Raw genomic sequence first — 6,699 nt, forward strand, 5'->3', positions numbered from 1 at the left:
AAATACAAAATATCATGAAAACGGATCGATTTGAAGATTTTTTGTCGTTTTGTACGAGTAAAACACAAAATAAACGCGTGAAAATGTATGATTTAAAAAAAACGAATTTTGTGTTTTTATATAAGACAAAATATCAAGAAAACGAAATTTGTATAAGACAAAATATTGGATTTTGTGTTTTTATATAAGACAAAATATCATGAAAACAGAATTTATATAAGACAAAATATTAGATTTTGTGTTTTTATATTAGACAAAATACAAAATATCATGAAAACGGATGGATTTGAAGATTTTTTGTCGTTTTGTACGAGAAAAACACAAAATAAACGCGTGAAAACGTATGATTCAAAAAAAATGGATTTTGTATTTTTATATAAGACAAAATTTCATGAAAATGAAATTTATATAAGACAAAATATTGGATTTTGTGTTTTTATATATGACAAAATATTAAGTATCATGAAAACGGATCGATTTGATGATTGTTTTTCGTTTTGTACGAGAAAAACATAAAATAAACGCGTGAAAACGTATTATTTAAAAAAAACACACATTAATTTCGTACTTTCTATTGGATTTTGTGTTTTTATATAAGATAAAATACAAAATATCATGAAACGGATCGATTTGAAGATTTTTTGTGACAAAATATTAGATTTTGTGTTTTTATATAAGACAAAATACAAAATATCATGAAAACGGATCGATTTGAAGAATTTTTGTCGTTTTGTACGAGAAAAACACAAAATAAACGCGTGAAAACGTATTATTTAAAAAACACACGTTAATATCGTACTTTTTATTGGATTTTGTGTTTTTATATAAGATAAAATACAAAATATCATGAAAACGGATCGATTTGAATATTTTTTGTCGTTTTGTACGAGTAAAACACAAAATAATCGCGTGAAAATGTATGATTTAAATAAAACGAATTTTGTGTTTTTATATAAGACAAAATATCATGAAAACGAAATTTATATAAGCCAAAATATTGGATTTTGTGTTTTTATATAAGACAAAATACAAAATATCATGAAAACGGATCGATTTGATGATTTTTTGTCGTTTTGTACGAGAAAAACATAAAATAAACGCGTGAAAACTTATTATTTAAAAAAAACACACGTTAATTTCGAATATTTTAATTGATTTTTAATGTTTTTACGAAAAACACAAAATAAACCCGTGAAAACGTACGATTTAAAAAATACACGTTAATTTCGAACTTCCTAATTGAGTTTTGATGTTTTTACGAAAAAAACACAAAATAAAAGCGTGAAAACGAACGATTTAAGAAAAAACGGTAATTTCATACTTCTTATTTAATTTTTTTTTTAATATAAGACAAAATACAAAATATCATGAAAACAGATTGATTTGAAGATTTTTTGTCGTTTTGTACAAGAAAAACACATAATAAACGCTAGAAAACGTACGATTTAAAAAAAAAACAAATTAATTTCAAACTTTTTAATTGATTTTTGATGTATTTACGAAGTAAAACACAAAATAAAAGTGTGAAAAAGAACGATTTAAGAAAAAACGTTAATTTCGTACTTGTTATTGGATTTTGTGTTTTATATAAGACAAAATACAAAATATCATGAAAATGGATCGATTTGAAATTTTTTCATCGTTTTATACGAGAAAAACAAAAAATAAACACACGTTAATTTCCAACATTTTAATTGATTTTTAATGTTTTTACGAAAAAACACAAAATAAACGCATGAAAACGTACGATTTTAAAACAACACGTTAAATTCGAACTTCCTAATTTATTTTTGATGTTTTTAAGAAAATAAACACTAAATAAAGGCGTGAAAACGAAAGATTTAAGAAAAAACGTTAATTTCGTACTTTGTATTTGATTCTGTGTTTTTATATAAGACAGAATACAAAATATTATGAAAACGGATCGATTTGAAGATATTTTGTCGTTTTGTACGAGAAAAACACAAAATAAATGCGTGAAAACGTATTATTTAAAAAAAAACACACGTTAATTTCGTACTTTTTATTGAATTTTGTGTTTTTATATAAGATAAAATAAAAAATATCATAAAAACAGATCGATTTGAAGATTTTTTGTCGTTTTGTACGAGTAAAACACAAAATAAATGCCTGAAAATGTATGATTTAAAAAAAACGAATTTTGTGTTTTTATATAAGACAAAATATCATGAAAACGAAATTTGTATAAGACAAAATATCATGAAAACGGAATTTATATAAGACAAAATATTAGATTTGTGTTTTTATATTAAACAAAATACAAAATATCATGAAAACGGATTGATTTGAATATTTTTTGTCGTTTTGTACGATAAAAACACAAAATAAACGCATAAAAACGTATGATTTAAAAAAATGGAATTTGTATTTTTATATAAGACAAAATTTCATGAAAACGAAATTTATATCAGACAAAATATTGGATTTTGTGTTTTTATATATGACAAAATATAAAGTATCATGAAAACTGATCGATTTGATGATTTTTTTTTCGTTTTGTACGAGAAAAACATAAAATAAACGCGTGAAAACGTATGTTTTAAAAAAATGGATTTTGTGTTTTTATATAAGACAAAATATCATGAAAACAGAATTTATATAAGACAAAATATTAGATTTTGTGTTTTTATATTAGACAAAATACAAAATATCATGAAAACGGATTGATTTGAAGATTTTTTGTCGTTTTGTAAGAGAAAAAAACAAAGTAAACGCGTGAAAACGTATTATTTAAAAAAAACACACGTTAATTTCGTACTTTTTATTGGATTTTGTGTTTTTATATAAGATAAAATACAAAATATCATGAAAACGGATCGATTTGAAGATTTTTTGTCGTTTTGTACGAGTAAAACACAAAATAAACGCCTAAAATGTATGATTTAAAAAAAAAAACGAATTTTGTGTTTTTATATAAGACAAAATATCATGAAAACGAAATTTGTATAAGACAAAATATTGAATTTTGTGTTTTTATATAAGACAAAATATCATAAAAACGGAATTTATATAAGACAAAATATTAGATTTTGTGTTTTTATATTAGACAAAATACAAAATATCATGAAAACGGATTGATTTGAAGTTTTTTTGTCGTTTTGTACGAGAAAAACACAAAATAAACGCATGAAAACGTATGATTTAAAAAAATGGATTTTGTGTTTTTATATAAGACAAAATATCATGAAAACAGAATTGATATAAGACAAAATATTAGATTTTGTGTTTTTATATAAGACAAAATACAAAATATCATGAAAACGGATCGATTTGAAGAATTTTTGTCGTTTTGTACGAGAAAAACACAATATAAACGCGTGAAAACGTATTATTTAAAAAAACACACGTTAATATCGTACTTTTTATTGGATTTTGTGTTTTTATATAAGATAAAATACAAAATATCATGAAAACGGATCGATTTGAATATTTTTTGTCGTTTTGTACGAGTAAAACACAAAATAAACGCGTGAAAATGTATGATTTAAAAAAAAACGAATTTTGTGTTTTTATATAAGACAAAATATCATGAAAACGAAATTTATATAAGACAAAATATTGGATTTTGTGTTTTTATATAAGACAAAATATAAAATATCATAAAAAAGGATCGATTTAAAGATTTTTTGTCGTTTTGTACGAGAAAAACACAAAATAAACGCGTGAAAACGTATGATTTAAAAAAAATGGATTTTGTATTTTTATATAAGACAAAATATCATGAAACGAAATTTATATAAGACAAAATAATTTATTTTGTGTTTTTATATAAGACAAAATATAAAATATCATGAAAACAGATCGATTTGAAGATTTTTTTGTCGTTTTGTACGAGAAAAACACAAAATAAACGCGTGAAAACGTATTATTTTAAAAAAAAAACACACGTTAATTTCGAATATTTTAATTGATTTTTAATGTTTTTACGAAAAAATAAAAAATAAACACATGAAAACGTACGATTTTAAAAAAACACGTTAATTTCGAACTTCCTAATTGAGTTTTGATGTTTTTACGAAAAAAACACAAAATAAAAGCGTGAAAACGAACGATTTAAGAAAAAACGTTAATTTCATACTTTTTATTTAATATTTGTTTTTTAATATAAGACAAAATACAAAATATCTTGAAAACAGATTGATTTGAAGATTTTTTGTCGTTTTGTACAAGAAAAACACATAATAAACGCGTGAAAACATATGATTTTAAAAAAACAAGTTAATTTTAAAATTTCTAATTGATTTTTGATGTATTTACAAAGTAAAACACAAAATAAAAGTGTGAAAATAAACGATTTAAGAAAAAACGTTAATTTCGTACTGTTTATTGGATTTTTGATGTATTTATGAAAAAACACAAAATAAAAGCGTGAAAACGGAACGATTTGAAGAAACCGTGGTCGTAAACGGCCTTCGGCGGTTTAAAACTCGTCTGTTTCGAATTACGTGAATAAATTATTTTTTTAAATGAAATTATTATGTATCAAATGAATAAATTGATCATCATATGACGGGTGCGATCATATTAGCACTAATGCACCTGATCACATTGGAACTCCGCAGTTAAGCGTGCTTGGGCGAGAGTAGTACTAGAATGGGTGACCCCTAGGAAGTCCTCGTGTCGCACTCCTTTTTATATTTTTTTAAAAAACAACATAATTAACGATTAAAATGGACGAAATTGAATAAACGTTAATGTCACACTCAATTTTAATGTTTTTACGAAAAAACACAAAACAAAAGCGTGAAAACGAACGATTTAAGAAAAAACGTTATTTTGGAACTTTTTATTGGATTTTGTGTTTTTATATAAGACAAAATATAAAATATCATGAAAAAGGATCGATTTGAAGATTTTTTTGTCGTTTTATACGAGAAAAACACAAAATAAACGCGTGAAAATGTGTGATTTAAAAAAAACGAATTTTGTGTCTTTATATAAGACAAAATATCATGGAAACGAAATTTATATAAGACAAATATTGGACTTTGTGTTTTTATATAAGACAAAATATAAAATATCATGAAAACGGATCGATTTGAAGATATTTTGTCGTTTTGTACGAGAAAAACACAATAAACGCGTGAAAACATATGGTTTAAAAAAACGAATTTTTTGTTTTTATATAAGACAAAATATCATGTAAACGGAATTTATATAAGACAAAATTTTAGATTTTGTGTTTTTTTATAAGACAAAATATAAAATATCATGAAAACGGATCGATTTGAAGATTTTTTGTCGTTTTGTACAAGTAAACACAAAATAAATGCGTGAAAATGTATGATTTAAAAAAAAACGAATTTTATGTTTTTATAATATAAGACAAAATATCATGAAAACGAAATTTATATAAGACAAAATATTGGATTTTGTGTTTTTATATAAGACAAAATATAAAATATCATGAAAACAGATCGATTTGAAGATTTTTTGTCGTTTTGTACGAGAAAAACACAAAATAAACGCGTGAAAACGTATGATTTAAAAAAAAATGGATTTTGTATTTTTATATAAGACAAAATTTCATGAAAACGAAATTTATATAATACAAAATATTGGATTTTGTGTTTTTATATAAGACAAAATATAAAATATCATGAAAACGGATCGATTTGATGATTTTTTTTTTCTTTTTGTACGAGAAAAACATAAAATAAATGCGTGAAAACGTATTATTTAAAAAAAACACACATTAATTTCGTACTTTCTATTGGATTTTGTGTTTTTATATAAGATAAAATACAAAATATCATGAAACGGATCGATTTGAAGATTTTTTGTGACAAAATATTAGATTTTGTGTTTTTATATAAGACAAAATACAAAATATCATGAAAACGGATCGATTTGAAGAATTTTTGTCGTTTTGTACGAGAAAAACACAAAATAAACGCGTGAAAACGTATTATTTAAAAAACACACGTTAATATCGTACTTTTTATTGGATTTTGTGTTTTTATATAAGATAAAATACAAAATATCATGAAAACGGATCGATTTGAATATTTTTTGTCGTTTTGTACGAGTAAAACACAAAATAATCGCGTGAAAATGTATGATTTAAAAAAAAACGAATTTTGTGTTTTTATATAAGACAAAATATCATGAAAACGAAATTTATATAAGCCAAAATATTGGATTTTGTGTTTTTATATAAGACAAAATACAAAATATCATGAAAACGGATCGATTTGATGATTTTTTGTCGTTTTGTACGAGAAGAACATAAAATAAACGCGTGAAAACTTATTATTTAAAAAAAACACACGTTAATTTCGAATATTTTAATTGATTTTTAATGTTTTTACGAAAAAACACAAAATAAACCCGTGAAAACGTACGATTTAAAAAATACACGTTAATTTCGAACTTCCTAATTGAGTTTTGATGTTTTTACGAAAAAAACAAAAAATAAAAGCGTGAAAACGAACGATTTAAGAAAAAACGTTAATTTCATACTTTTTATTTAATTTTTTTTAATATAAGACAAAATACAAAATATCATGAAAACAGATTGATTTGAAGATTTTTTGTCGTTTTGTACAAGAAAAACAAAAAATAAACACACGTTAATTTCCAACATTTTAATTGATTTTTAATGTTTTTATGAAAAAACACAAAATAAGCGCATGAAAACGTACGATTTTAAAACAACACGTTAAATTCGAACTTCCT

At 23.2% G+C, this 6,699-nt stretch overlaps 1 non-coding gene across 1 annotated transcript; it reads left to right on the plus strand.

Annotated features, from left to right (window-relative positions):
* The first annotated feature begins 4,532 nt into the window (after positions 1-4,532).
* Positions 4,533-4,650, plus strand: LOC124933181. The gene has a single exon (XR_007098891.1). It is a non-coding gene; the product is annotated as a 5S ribosomal RNA (ribosomal RNA).
* The last annotated feature ends 2,049 nt before the right edge of the window (positions 4,651-6,699 follow it).

The sequence above is a fragment of the Impatiens glandulifera genome, chromosome 3 (genome assembly GCF_907164915.1).
Source record: "Impatiens glandulifera chromosome 3, dImpGla2.1, whole genome shotgun sequence".
NCBI lineage: Eukaryota > Viridiplantae > Streptophyta > Magnoliopsida > Ericales > Balsaminaceae > Impatiens > Impatiens glandulifera.